Source organism: Ranitomeya imitator, chromosome 1 (assembly GCF_032444005.1).
Source record: "Ranitomeya imitator isolate aRanImi1 chromosome 1, aRanImi1.pri, whole genome shotgun sequence".
NCBI lineage: Eukaryota > Metazoa > Chordata > Amphibia > Anura > Dendrobatidae > Ranitomeya > Ranitomeya imitator.
The window spans coordinates 528698518-528713309 of NC_091282.1; the positions used below are offsets into that span (position 1 = coordinate 528698518).

The 14792-nt window shown below is 42.8% G+C and overlaps 1 protein-coding gene across 3 annotated transcripts in view; it reads right to left on the minus strand.

The window, feature by feature from the left end:
* The window catches only part of LOC138677214 (A-kinase anchor protein 2-like), a 201134-nt gene that overhangs the window by 51674 nt on the left and 134668 nt on the right, over positions 1-14792 (minus strand). Inside the window, exon 1 of one of the 3 annotated variants that reach the window (XM_069767194.1) lies at positions 8043-8162. The exons of the other annotated variants lie outside the window; for them this stretch is intronic. The gene's annotated coding sequence lies outside the window, so the exon portion shown is untranslated. Of the gene's footprint in view, positions 1-8042; positions 8163-14792 lie in introns of those variants that run through there. 3 annotated transcript variants of the gene reach the window in all.

Consider the following 14792-nt stretch of genomic DNA (forward strand, 5'->3'; position numbering starts at 1 on the left):
GAGCCATAGCCATATAATAAGACCATTAAAATAAACAAAATAAAGAATAGGAATAGTCAGGGGAGCAGTGGGAATAAGAAAAGAGCAAAAATTGGCTTTTTCCTTGGTGATGGGTCATTTTTACACATAGTGGTGTCTAAAAACATCAAGCGCCTATATAGATTATAATATATAGGTAGTATGGGCGGACATACCCCGAGGCACCAGTTACACCAAATATTAGTGGGTGACATCGTTTAACATCTAATTTGCTGAGAATACCTTTCCAACAAGTATTGTATTTCAATATTGTAATCTCGCAGTACCTGTAAACCATGGGAATTATGGTAACAGTTTTTCCATGGAAAATTTGTTATTAGGGTACTGATGTGCCCCTTGTCTATAGGGCTCCAGCATTCTATCCCTTTGGAAATATTTGAGCATTTCAGAAATATTAGAAATATTACAGAAGTTTAATGTCTCCTGGCCTGCAGGTGTCACTGTTTCTTCTACTAAAAGTGACACTTTTTCAATAATTTGGTCAATGAAGTACATTGGTTACTGAAAAAATCTGAGCTATTCACTTCAGAGACAAATGCTAATTGTTAGCTATTAGATACTAGCTCATTAGATAAATTATTGAGCCAATGTGGACAAATATTAATATATATAGTATATTAGCATATACAGAGTTAAAGATCATTTGGAGGAAGCCACCATTGCTCCTTTTTGAGGCTGAGCCAGGTTTGGTTACAGTTGGTTTTAGCTGTTAGTTGTGTTATAATTAGAGCCTGTTCACACCTGCATTTTGCATCATGCGGAAGGCCGATTCGTTATACAATGGCACCAAGAGGACCCATAATGACTATCATGGTGCCCTTCTGGTGTCCATTATGGTGACTTAGTTTCCCTCAAAAAATAGAACAAGATGTTGTAATGTTTCAGAAGCTGACGAGACACAAGCAAACATCCAGAATGTGGCAGTGCCACCATATTGTTCGGAAAATAGTGTAGGTAACCAGTCTCTAGTTAAAGGGAACCTGTCACGAGATCCATGCTGCCCGAACCACAGGCAATGAACCAGACGCTGGGAGTGCGACTACAATGAGGTATGTTTTACTCTGAAATACTGCCAGGGTTCAGGGGACACAGACAAGCCCTCTGGGCACTGAGTCCTGGACGACGAATGTGAGGCAGGTCCTTAGCGCCTTATTCCAGCCGTACTCCCTTTGGCAAACGTGTGTGCATAAGACTAGACCTGTCAGCCAAGGAGACCCCGTGGACTAGTCATCCAAGATGCAGAGCCCCGTTAGGCTTTTTAAAGTATGTTTTCTCTGAAAGCCACATTTCAAAGTAAAACATACACGGCTCCACTAATTCATGCTGCCCGTGATTGGAGTAGCATGAATATCACGACAGGACCCCCTTTTAAAATGGTATTCTTTTCCTTAGGCTATATTTGTGGTTCAGGCCAGGGGCATGGTAACTGGAAGGCATATACACTAAGTACTGGTGGATGAGACGGTGGTTGCCAACAAGCCACTATTGCCACTCTGAAGCCCTGTTCACGTAACTTTAACGGTGTCCATTTCACACATATACTGGTAGAGGCTCTGGACTTATACCTATGATGGAGTCCTGGAATGTATCACAATACATACAATCTGCATACCAAAATATACATATGCCACTAATATATAGGCTTTGCAACGAATAATAGTCTGCTACTCTATTCCATACCCTATCTTTTGCAGCATAGCCATGCACAGCATACCAACCAGATGGAGGCCAATACAGCACTCTTTTGACCACCATTAATGGTACCTTATGGACCCAGTCTTTGTTTTGAAAGTTTTTTCCAGTGTACAAGCTAAGAGAAGGCCTTTAGTGTGAACAGAGCTTCACTTGGCCATGGTAGTTATATAAAGGCCTAGAGCAGTAATCTGAATGTTCGGTCCAGGGAAAGATACTACTTTAATTCAAATATACAGCACATTTTTCCTCAAAGCATAAATAGGCCATATATTAAAGAGAGTTAAGGTCCATGGAAAGACTTACACTGTATGATGCACCACCGCGAAGGATGATCTGCTGTGCTGCACAAAAGATCATTACACCAGATGAATGACCGCTTTGCTCATTCATCAGGTTATTGGCTACTGTTCCCTTCAGTGTAAATGGACAGATAATCTTTTTGTTTTATATATTTATTATAGTGCTTTGTAAAAAGCACTATATTGTTATTCCACCGTAGTCAACTTCTTCTTATTATTATTCAGTCCGCGATTAATGCGGCCCGAACCGCTGCACGCACAGACTCCAGTGAGGTGTCATTTCGAAGCCAGCATTCCTGGCAGGTGTGCTAAGTATTTTTCGTGTCGATCGGATTTGTAGTTTTGGCGCAATTGGCGTTTGAAAATTTTGTCTCAATGCATTTCAATGGGGAAATTGTTCCAATGGCTGATTTCTGAGGCAATTTCAAAATAACTGCCAACTGCCACCTGGCTGATTAGCTCATTGCTATGTGCAGTCACACCCAGTTACTATGCCAACGCCTACGAACTCTACATGACCCCACCAGGACACAGTTTTGCCAGATAATATCAGCTCATAAAGTGACCCGCACACCAAATTTGACCCTGAGGTGCCCAGCCCAACAAATCGGAGGCCGAGGGGCCCCGACCTCCAAATCGGAGGCCGAGGGGCCCCGACCTCCAAATCGGAGGCCGAGGGGCCCCGACCTCCAAATCGGAGGCCGAGGGGCCCCGACCTCCAAATCGGAGGCCGAGGGGCCCCGACCACCAAATCGGAGGCCGAGGGGCCCCGACCTCCAAATCGGAGGCCGAGGGGCCCCGACCTCCAAATCGGAGGCCGAGGGGCCCCGACCTCCAAATCGGACCCCGAGGTGCCCAGCCCACCAAATCGGACCCTGAGGTGCCCTGCCCACCAAATCGGACCCTGAGGGGCCCCGCCCACCAAATTGGACCCAGAGTGGCCCCGTCCACCAAAATGGACCCCGAGGTGCCCAGCCCACCAAATTGGACCCCGAGGTGCCCAGCCCACCAAATCCTCAACCCTGAGGGGCACCCATGTGTGAAAGTCTTGCAGGGGCAGCCCGGGCACCATTCCAAAGCACTATCTGTAGTTCCTTCAGGAAATACCCATCTAGTTATATTTGTTGCCTTTTATTGACAAATCACATTGAAAAAGAAGTTTCTGGTCAGTTCCAGTTTAAAGGGTTTGTCCGGTCTAAAACAACAAGTCAGCAGTCACCATTAACCAGACTGTTTCAATGTTAGTGCATTGCGCGAGGCCGGGCACAGACTAGTCGGATTCTGGCCTGGTGTGGGCATATTGCATACTTGTGTTCACGTGACCGATGTTCCCGGCGCTGACACCGGAGAAACCTCACAGCGCGCAGTGCTTGCGTTGTGTCAATTCACAAGTCTGCAGTCACATAGAGTGACCAAAGAATTATCATTTTAGACCAGACAACCCCTGTAAAGGTAACATCTAATAAGCTCGAATTGCCTGTTATCACTTTTGCAAATATGGCTACCACAACAATTTATCTCAGTTAGGCCGGGATCACACTTGCGTGTGCAATGCCAGAAACTTGCGAGAGTCTCTCACCTCAATACCCGACCCTGCCGCCGGCACTAGGGACCGGCATAGAAATACATGTAGCCGCACACTCCGGTCCGAGTGCCGGGTATTGATGCTAGAGACTAGTGCGAGCTTCTCGCATCATGCTCGCAAGTGTGACCCCGGCCTAACTGAAAAATACATGATTCACACACTCTGTCAGTAGATGACATTTTCCATTCAGTTTATTAGCTTTTAATATGGCAGATCTGGCATTTTGACAGACAAACATTTGTAGAGTTCCTAGATCCACTAAAATCTTCCTTGTAGATTTGATATAACTTTATACTGCATTTTAAGCATCCCTGAGGACTATGTATATGCTGCATATTACACATTCCAGTACACACGAGTCATTAAGGATCCATTAACATTCTCTGGCTTGGGACCTCACATCAGCCTACTTTATTCTTAATTGCTTTTTAATGAGCTATGAAAGCCAGACCACATGTAGAATGGGGACTGTGCATTCAAATAAGCATTAATACAAGCCTTATGTAGGGGTACATTTTACTAAGTTCTAGTAATAGCTTTCAAAGATCCCTATTGTTAAATTCTGTATGAACAGATGTAGAGATCATAATTTAAACCAAAATAATTGTGTATCTGATTTTATGTAGGTCATAGTTGAGACACATTAGGTAAAGCACCAAGTCTATGAAAAATTATTTTTAAAAAAATGCTAGTGCCCCCGGAAGAAGCAAGTGAGGCACAACGCGCGTCAGGGTGGAGGGACACACTGTCATATCCCTAGCAGCAAGGATTTTCCTATCGCAGTTAACCATACCATCTATATTGAGCATAACATTACTGATGGGGGTAATACACAATAATCTTATGTTGAGTCCTTTGCTAGCTTAGACTTCAGTGGGAGGGTTTTCATATTCGTGTGCACTGCCATTATATTATCCCCATTTTTTCATATGCTTTGCTATTTGGTCTATATTGATGGCTTTATATACAGCTAATTGTAAGTGTCCCTCAACTAGAGGTACTCCATGTTTTATATAGTTTTTTTGATTACATTTTATATATCTATTTTCTTTGATATTTTAACATTATTTTATAGCTCTATTCTTATCTCTTTGTGATTTATACCAGTATCTCAGGAATCTGGTTTATATGCTGGACCAAAGTGCTATGTATTATGAGTTTGACTTTACTAGGACAACAATAAAGACTAATAAAATAAACAGGTAAAAAATATTAGTGTGAAAAGGTGTAATGATATTGTTGCACTGATGCAAAGCTGTACTAGCCTGACTTAAAAGCCAAGAGACAGTGATAGTATATATTTCTTAGCTTAGCGTCACCTCCCTGTCACATTGTTCTAACCCTGGTGCCAAAATGTCACCATCACCAATGCTATTGTCTAATAGTATCTGTGCCGAATAGTATCCTCAGTCAATGCTTCCCCAGTCACTGCTAAAGGTCTCCTTCAAATGTCTGGGTTTTTATTTTCATACGTGAAGAAATAGACACATTTCAGAGTCTGGAAAGACAGATGTCTAAATGAGCCCTAACAGTCACTGGTGTATTATATGGTAGTTGTCATAATAGTCAGGCCTGGGTACAAATTTGCTATTAACCATTTATATGTTCAGAGTAGTTTCCTCCATAATGAGTAACAAAAATACCTTTTATTAACATTGACTAAATAGCCACTAAAAGCAAAATGTTCCATATGTTGTCATAATATATATATATATATACACCTACATTCACACACACACACACGCACACACATGGGGCGGAGTCAGTGGCGTAACGACCGCTGCGCAGCGGTCGCCACTGCGACGGGGCCCGGCAAGTCAGGGGCCCGCCGCCCGGCAGGTCAGAGGCACCGGCCGACACCATGTTGCAGTGCAGGAGATCCCTCCCACACGGCAACAGTCCGAGGCGTATCTGGGGGGGGCAGGGCACAGCCGGCATGGGGGGGCGCAGTGGGGCCGCCTAATGTGGCAGTCCGCAGCGTGTCCCCCGGCGGGTACATTCTGCCGCCCCCCGCACTGGGAGTCAGCTGTTCTCTGCGCCGACTGTCAAGCTGACAGCCGGCACAGAGAAGCTGCAGAGCGCCGACTCCCAATGTGAGCAGAGGTGGAGGGGAGCCCCTGCAGAGTGGCTGTGGCAGGCAGGGAGAAATCCCTGCAGCGCCGCTGCCCAGCGATCTGTCTTCCTGCTTCCTCTCACACAGACGCGCCGCTGGATGACGTCATCAGCCAGCGGCCGGCTGTGTCAGAGGAAGGCGATGAGATGCTGCGGCAGAGCGTGAGGAGAGGTGAGGTGTGTGTTGTGTGTGTGTGTGTGTGTGTGTGTTGCGCTCTGCAGGGGAATGTGCAGAGAAGTAAATGGTGTGTGTGTGTGTGTGTGTTTGTAGAGGGAAGAGAGGACAAGGATGGGGATGGTGGTGGAGGAGGAAATGGTGGAATGGGCAAGGATGGGGATGGTGGTGGAATGGGCAAGGATGGGGATGGTGGTGGAGGAGGAAATGATGGAAGTGGTTGAATGGGCAAGGATGGGGATGGTGGTGGAGGAGGAAATGATGGAAGTGGTGGAATGGACAAGGATGGGGATGGTGGTGGAGGAGGAAATGATGGAAGTGGTGGAATGGGCAAGGATGGGGATGGTGGTGGAGGAGGAAATGATGGTAGTGGTGGAATGGGCAAGGATGGGGATGGTGGTGGAGGAGGAAATGATGGAAGTGATGGAATGGGCAAGGATGGGGATGGTGGTGGAGGAGGAAATGATGGAAGTGGTGGAATGGACAAGGATGGGGATGGTGGGGGAGGAGGAAATGATGGAAGTGGTGGAATAGGCAAGGAGGCGTATCTAGGGCAGTGGCGTATCTAGGGGGGGGGGGGCAGCCGGGGCATGTAGGGAATTAATTAATAGGGAATTAATTAATAGGGAAAATGTGAATTTGGGTGGAAAATATTTTGGCATGGTGGGGGGGCCCCATTTGAAAGTTCGCACCGGGGCCCATAACTTTGTAGTTACGCCACTTGGCGGAGTTATATATATGGGGTGGAGATATATATATATACACACACACACATATATGGGGCGGAGTTATATATATGGGGCGGAGATATATATACACACCTGCATTCACGCACACATATATATATATATATATGGGGCGGAGTTTCAGTAAGATGTGGTCCGCCGTACCCTTATTATTTCTTGCTCTCATTTACTGTGTTTTCAGTCGTCTTATTACCATCCCAGTACTTAAATTAATTAGCTGCAACTTTTAGGCTACATTCCCACTATTGCGGGCACATTGCATTTTTGCTGCGGTAGAATGACAACGTTTTTGAAAAAGGTTACAAAACAATGTGGCAAAAAAATAAATATATATATATTATGGCATTCATATTCTAGTTAGACTATTTGGACATTCATCGTTTGATAAGCAGAAGATGATCATGTGTTATGTGATCCACCCAAAGATTGACCTGGCAAATTGACTTGATTTTCCACACTGAGGACTCTCACATTTTAATATTATTCCACACAAGTCAGATTTATGAGGGCTGACCCATGGGACCGCATGGGTCCTGGGAACAGATGTTCCGTGTCCCTATTCTTGACATGTATGCCTAGTCCCACTGATCATCACAGTCTATGGGAGGAACAGAAGCATGTAGACCTCATCTTAGTATTGTGTTCTCACATCTACAGCATTACATGACAAACCGCTAATTAATGAGCCACACAACCGCCAAGACTTTACAAGTCAATACGAGGGAAAAATAATCCAGCCTATAACTATCACATTACAGGGATTATTAAAGCAGATTAATGACTGCCACAAAGAAGTAAGATCCTCAGTCTTGGAGCATCTTCACTAACAGTAGCTTCTCTCTTTTTATAGTCTTGGCCCACTTGGATATATGGATGTATCCCCCTGATATCACTCAGCTGCTGTCTGACTGTACTATGAAGTGATGTAAGTGTGAACTAAGCCCCAGACAGATGTCCGCCCAGAGCCGAGCACAGAAGACAGAACGCCGCATTAAACACTCATTTTCACTTTCTGTATCTGGAAATTGAACAAAAACTTGTCGTAAAGCCTGTTTGGTCATCTACACACGGAAAACGGATGATTTTCTATAGATTGTCATCAAAACTAAACTAAACAGGCTCTCGTCTACGTAAGAACGTAGAAAAGAAACAATGCTATAAAAAAAAACAAAGAATGGCAACAAGAAAAGAACACTAATAAGTACAAATACTAGTGAGGACATCCAAAGTCTTCTGTGACTAGGCGAGGAAGCTGAGGAAAGTACCCACACCCTCAGCTACGGTACGGTTACTGAGGACTTGTCGTCTCATCTAAAGACCCGTCCTGAGGAACCGTCCTCCTCACAGATATAAAGGGTGATGGAAGCTAGTGTCAGAAAAGTGAGACTTACCCCCAGATCTTGGACTAGCTCCACTTTCTAGGCAGCCCCAATGCTCCTCTCCCACAAAAGCCTCTTTTCTACACTTCCAAATCAAAATTCCATCCCTGCTTTCTTGCAAGGAATGATGTCACAGGAATGGGGGCTGGGATACACAAAAAGAGGGCAGCCCTGCCTTCAAGTCAGTTTATACAATGAGACCCTTCTAAAACTACTAAAAAAAAAAGCAGTGTGTATGAGGGGCGGGGAAGGCGAAGGAAATCCAGGCCTCAGCTTTACATACACAAGCATGGCGTTCAAGGCTGTGTGACAGCGTCTGTCTATGTTATAGCCCCCCTGTGCTGAGCGATGGGGGCTCGCCAAAGGGCGCATTGGTAGATATGAAATATAAGCTGGAAATACCAAAGCCTAAAATATATATCCAAGAGCCAGGAGGGTGGAGGAAAGGAAGCCAGCGGAACATTCTATTGTGATCCAGAGGAAGGATGTACACCCTGATCACTGCAATGTCCTTATGTCTATCTATCCCATATCTATCTATCTATCCCATATCTATCTATCTATCTCATATCTATCTATCCCATATCTATCTATCCCATATCTATCTATCCCATATCTATCTATCCCATATCTATCTATCCCATATCTATCTATCTATCTCATATGTATCTATCTCATATCTATCTATCCCATATCTATCTATCTCATATCTATCTATCCCATATCTATCTATCCCATATCTATCTATCTCATATCTATCTATCTCATATCTATCTATCCCATATCTATCTATCTATCTATCTACTGTATCATCTAATATCTATTATCTATTGATCCGATATCTATCATTATCTATTATCTATCATTATCTATCTATCTATCTATCATCTATCTATCTATCTATCGATTATCTATTATCTGTTATATATCCATCTTTAGGGGCATAACATAACTAGCAGAAAATAATAATAATAATAATCTTTGTTTTTTATATAGCGCTAACATATTCTGCAGCACTTTACAGTTTTGCACACATTATCATCACTGTCCCCGATGGGGCTCACAATCTAAATTCCCTATCAATAAGTCTTTGGAATGTGGGAGGAAACCGGAGAAACCCACGCAAACACTGGGAGAACATGCAAGTTCCATACAGATGTTGTCCTGAGTGGGGCTTGATCCCAGGACTCCAGTGCTGCAAGGCTGCTGTGCTAACCACTGAGCCACCATGCAAAAATCATTGTTTGCACTTATAAAGAAGTTGCAGCTTCCATATCATTACATAGAGCTAATAAAAAACAAGAACTCCACATTGTTCTCTAGAGCTGCTACAGATGCATCCTGTATGTTTGCTTAGTAATACATTAATGCCCAGAGACTGTACAGGAACATGCTCTTATAAAGAAGTATTGTATTACTTGAAGTGGCAGCAGATTGTTTGGCTATCAGATGTTCTTTCCCCACCGCATGTCTTAAAAGGGAATCTGTTGACACGTTTTGCCACATAGTCTGAGAGGAGCATGATGTAGGGACAGAGACCCTGATTCCAGCGATGTGTCACTTGCTGAGCTTTTTGCTGTAGTTTTGATACAATCACAGTTTTATCAGCAGGAAATTAACACTAGAGGACTAGTAAGCCTGCTGCCAGGTAGTCCTCCATATTCATGAGCTCTGTATTTACCTGCCCCCCACCACTGTTGGCGACTTTGTGTCCATTTACAGTGTAGACAAAGTTGTAGATCAGTGGTGTGTGCTGGTTATATGGGGCTCAGCATTCAGCTAAATTCAATCTGCAACAGATAGTGATTTTATCAAAACTACAGGAAGCAACCCAGTAAATGGCACAACACTGGAATCAGTGTCTCTGCTCCTATATCATGCTACTCTCAGATGGGGTAACAAAAACCTGGTGTGTAACGTAGTCCGTCCAACGGACGCCAAAAACGTAATGTGAACCTGGCCTTACAGGCATACACAATAAATGTGTTAGCCAGACAGAGCCCACAACAATTGGGCTAGTATATAGAGGAATATTATAGTAGACTATGCTAATCCATGCAGTGACATCCAGTAACGAAACCTATAAATTAAGAATATATATATGTATATATATATACACATATATATACATATATATATATATATATATATACACACACAATACATATATTGGACCTTACAGTTGATGGCCTGTTACATGGAGATTATAAACGTGATGTGATCAAAACCAATAAAGACTCTTTTCTTGGGAAAGCAATGGATATTTTCTGTATTTTTCTGTGCGCAATTTTTTTTTTACAGTAGTAGCAAAATAAATGAGATTCCTAAAATCGTTTATTTTCCTTATGTTTTTTGAGCTGTGGTGTTATTTTTTTTGTAAACTACAGCATGTCAATTATTTTATCACTTTTGCAGTTTTTCACAAATGCATAAAAAATGTGTAAAAAACCTGTGTGTTGTACTCTGCGTTTTTTCCTGCCTGAAAGGTTCTCTGAAGGAATACTTGCGAAAGGTGAAAGCACATATTAAGTAGGGTGCTAACACTTCTATTCCTCCCTGGGAAACCAAGCAGGGTGAAACTTCATTACTGCTTTGTGTACCATGATCCCTGCCAGTCTGTATGCGGACATCTCCTACAGAGACACACAATGAAGCTTGGGGCAAACAAATAAGACCACCTCTGTCACCAGAACCTGGCATTCTCCAATACAATAACATTCAGCAGTCCAGAGTACACAGATACTTGATCAAGAGACCTGAAATTCTAGCACATCTTGTTCACTGCTCCAGGTGTACAGAAAACATGGCACTGAGCCTTGTTAACCCCTTAACAAAAACCTAGGCTGTAATTCAATAGTTCTACATGCCCAGGCTTTATTTTCCAGACAATTTGGTAGTGTTTTTTTTCCCTTTCCGCAGAGACATGATACAATACTACTACATCTTGTTTTCACGTCTCATTAGTCGACTGATCAAAGTGGCCTACTATTACATAAGAGCTACCGACTCTAGCAGAGCACGGATAGTATCATCAGCTGTCAGAAAGATTGCAATCCAGCTACAGATATGTAAAAAAAAAACTTTATGCAATTAAAAAATAGCATTAATAATAAGAATGATAAAAAATAGAAAACTTTGAACAAGTCTAAGATAATAATAAACAGGTTTAAATTCAGGCTTCTAAATGATTGCAAATTAGGACTGGTTTACCCGTTCTGTATTTTTAAAGAAGAAAAGATATTACAAGAAGCCTTTTATTTTTTTTCTCCTAGGGCTCAATCTGATGTTGCATTAAAAAAATATATGAAGTTGATGATACTGTATGTATGAGTCTTTCTAAGGGTTGTCCACTACCCTTACAACCGTTTAAAAAATAATATATTTCTCAGTGTAAAATGCAAATAACAGATACCTCCCGCACTGGCGCCATTCCAGCAATGTCGGTGCAGGGCATCGCAGGGCTTGTGAAGTACTGAATCAGCTGTTGCAGCCCATTAGGAGTCGCTGATTGGTTGCAGTGCTCACATGACTTAACAATTTCACACAAGACCTGGGAGACCTGGCACCGACATGGTTGGAACAGCACTGGTGCGGGAGGTGAGTATAAGGCTTTTTTATTTTACACTGGTAAATATAGTATTTAAAGGGAATTTGTCAGTAGGATCAACTATCCTAAGCCATCTATATGGGCATGTAGGTCCTTGGAAGCTGAATAAAATGATGCCTTGATATCTGCAGTTCAATATCTTATTCCACGGAAATCCTCATTTTTCATATATGTAAATGAGCTGTTCAGGGCTATGGGCAGTTCATAGATCAGCATGAGAATGACTATGAACAGGACACTGATCTGCATAAGGCTACTTTCACACTAGCGTCGTACGGGCCCGTCGCAGTGCGTCGGGCCGACGTACCGACGTACCGACGCATGCTGTGAAGTAAAAGCTCAACGGGGGCAGCGGGTGCAGTTTTTCAGCGCATCCGCTGTCCCATTGTAAGGTCCGGAGAGGAGGGGGCAGAGTTCCGGCCGCACGTGCGCAGTCAGAAATGGCGGACACGATGCACAAAAAACGTTACATGTAACGTTTTTTTGTGCCGACGGTCCGCCAAAACACGATGCATCCATCGCACGACGGATGCGACGTGTGGCAATCTGTCGCAATGCATCGCTAATGAAAGTCTATGGAGAAAAAAACGCATCCTGCGGGCAACTTTGCAGGATGCGTTTTTTCTCCAAAACGACGTATTGCGACGGAGGCCAAATGACACTAGTGTGAAAGTAGCATTAGACTCTGTCACCAGAATGTATTAGAAATGAAAGGGGGAGTTACCAGTGTGAGACATGGAACTAACACAGAACAGCAGAACAGAACTTTGTCTCATATTAAACACATTAGCAGCTGCAGCTCTCACAGCTCTGCTGTATTTTAACTCTGTCTGCCTGTGAGCTTGAGGAACCTGCAGATGTGTCAGGTATAATCACACACAGCTCTGCAGTGAGATCAGGAGAGCAGAGAGCGGCCATTACACATCACACTGGTAACTCTCCCTTCATGCAAAATAAGCTCTGGAGGCAGATTCTCATGCAGATCAGTGTCTGGCTCATACATCTAAAATAAAACATACATTTCTCTGGAATAAGACATTGAATTACAAATATTAAGGTATCATTTTATTCAGATTTCTATTACCTGCATGCTCATATAGATGGCTTTTGAAGGTTGATCCTACTGACAGATTACCTTTAAGAAGGGGTGTCAGAATAGTGGATGACCCCTTTAACAATTACAACAATTGTTGAGAAATGCAAGTTTCCTATTCATTTCCTACACTTGAGTGTTAATAACTATAAGGCCGGCGTCACACACAGCGTAAAACAATACGGTCCGTATATTACGGCCGTAATACGCTGAAAAGTCCCGAAAAAAGTGGTCCGTAGCTCCTCCGTAGGCAGGGTGTGTCAGCGTTTTTTGCGCATGGCATCCTCCGTATGTAATCCGTATGGCATCCGTACTGCGTGGTTTTCTCGCAGGCTAGCAAAACCAACATACCGCTATAGAAGTGATCCATGTGTCCCAAAAAGAAAAGAAAATATATATATACTGTCTATATATATATATATATATATATATATATGTCAGTAGACACATATATTAGAGAGAAAAGCCGGTAATTCAGTGCGGTGTACAGTAAAATCACACTGACAGCTTACAGTAGAATAGGTAGAATAAATGTGTACACATAGAATAGGTATATATATATATATGTCAGTGAGACACATATATGTATATATATTAATATTTATTCCAGCGCTAGACAGCTTGAAAGCCGGGAGCTTTCTAGGTAATTTCCCACGATCTATGAACAGCCAGCAGAGGGCGCCTCACCGCAAATGAAGCTAAATATAGATCATTGATCTATTTTTAGCCTCATTCCCTGGGGTTTTGCAGCGAGGAGCAGCCTGCATTAGCACAGCTCCTTGCTGCAAAATGTTTTAACCCCTTCAGAAGGATTTACATCGTTGGACGTTACAGATCTGCGGAGGGTAAGTATATTGTTGGTTTATTATGTTTTTTCTTTCACAGAACGAGGGTCTTCAGTGACTGGATTGGGCGTTGAATAAAATACTGCAACAACCATTGTTTTTATTTCATTAAAATAATTTTAAAAAATGTGTTTGTGTTTTATTTAACCCTTTACTAGTATTGGATTAATAATGGATAGGTGTCATAATTGACGCCTCTCCATTATTAATTAGGCTTAATGTCACCTTACAATAGCAAGGTGGCATTAACCCTTCATTACCCCATATCCCACTGCTACACGGGAATGGGAAGAGAGTGGCCAAGTGCCAGAATAGGCGCATCTTCCAGATGTGCCTTTTCTGGGGTGGCTGGGGGCAGATATTTTTAGCCAGGGGGGGGCCAATAACCGTGGACCCTCTCCAGGCTATTAATATCTGCCCTCAGTCACTGGCTTTACTACTCTGGCGGAGAAAATTGCGCGGGAGCCCACGCCAATTTTTTCCACCATTTAACCCTTTATTTTAAGAGCTAGAACGGACAAATTTTGCAGATACACACTACTGACATTAGTAGTGTGGAATCTGCAAAAAAAATGGAGAGAAGACATGGTTTACTGTATGTAAACCATGTCTCAAATCATGTCGGGTTTTAGGAAGGAGAAGGAAAAAGCCGGTAATTGAATTACCGGCTTTCAAGCTGTCTAGCGCTGGAATAAATATTAATATATATACATATATGTGTCTCACTGACATATATATATATATATATACCTATTCTATGTGTACACATTTATTCTACCTATTCTACTGTAAGCTGTCAGTGTGATTTTACTGTACACCGCACTGAATTACCGGCTTTTCTCTCTAACACCGCTGCGTATTTCTCGCAAGTCACACTGCTTGTCCGTGTGTAATCCGTATTTTTCACGCTTCCATAGACTTTCATTGGCGTATTTCTTGCGCAGTACGGTGACAAACGCAGCATGCTGCGATTTTGTACGGCCGTAGAAAGCCGTATAATACTGATCAGTAAAATACGGCAGATAGGAGCAGGGGCATAGAGAATAATTGTGCCGTATTTTTTGCGAGTTTTACGGACGTAGATTCTGCGCTCTTACGTCCGTAAAACTCGCATGTGTGACGGCGGCCTAAGAAGTAGACTATTTGCAAAGAATGCAACCAATGTATGCTCTCTCTGATAAACATGTTTCCTGTCCTGAGACTTGTAAAATAAAAGT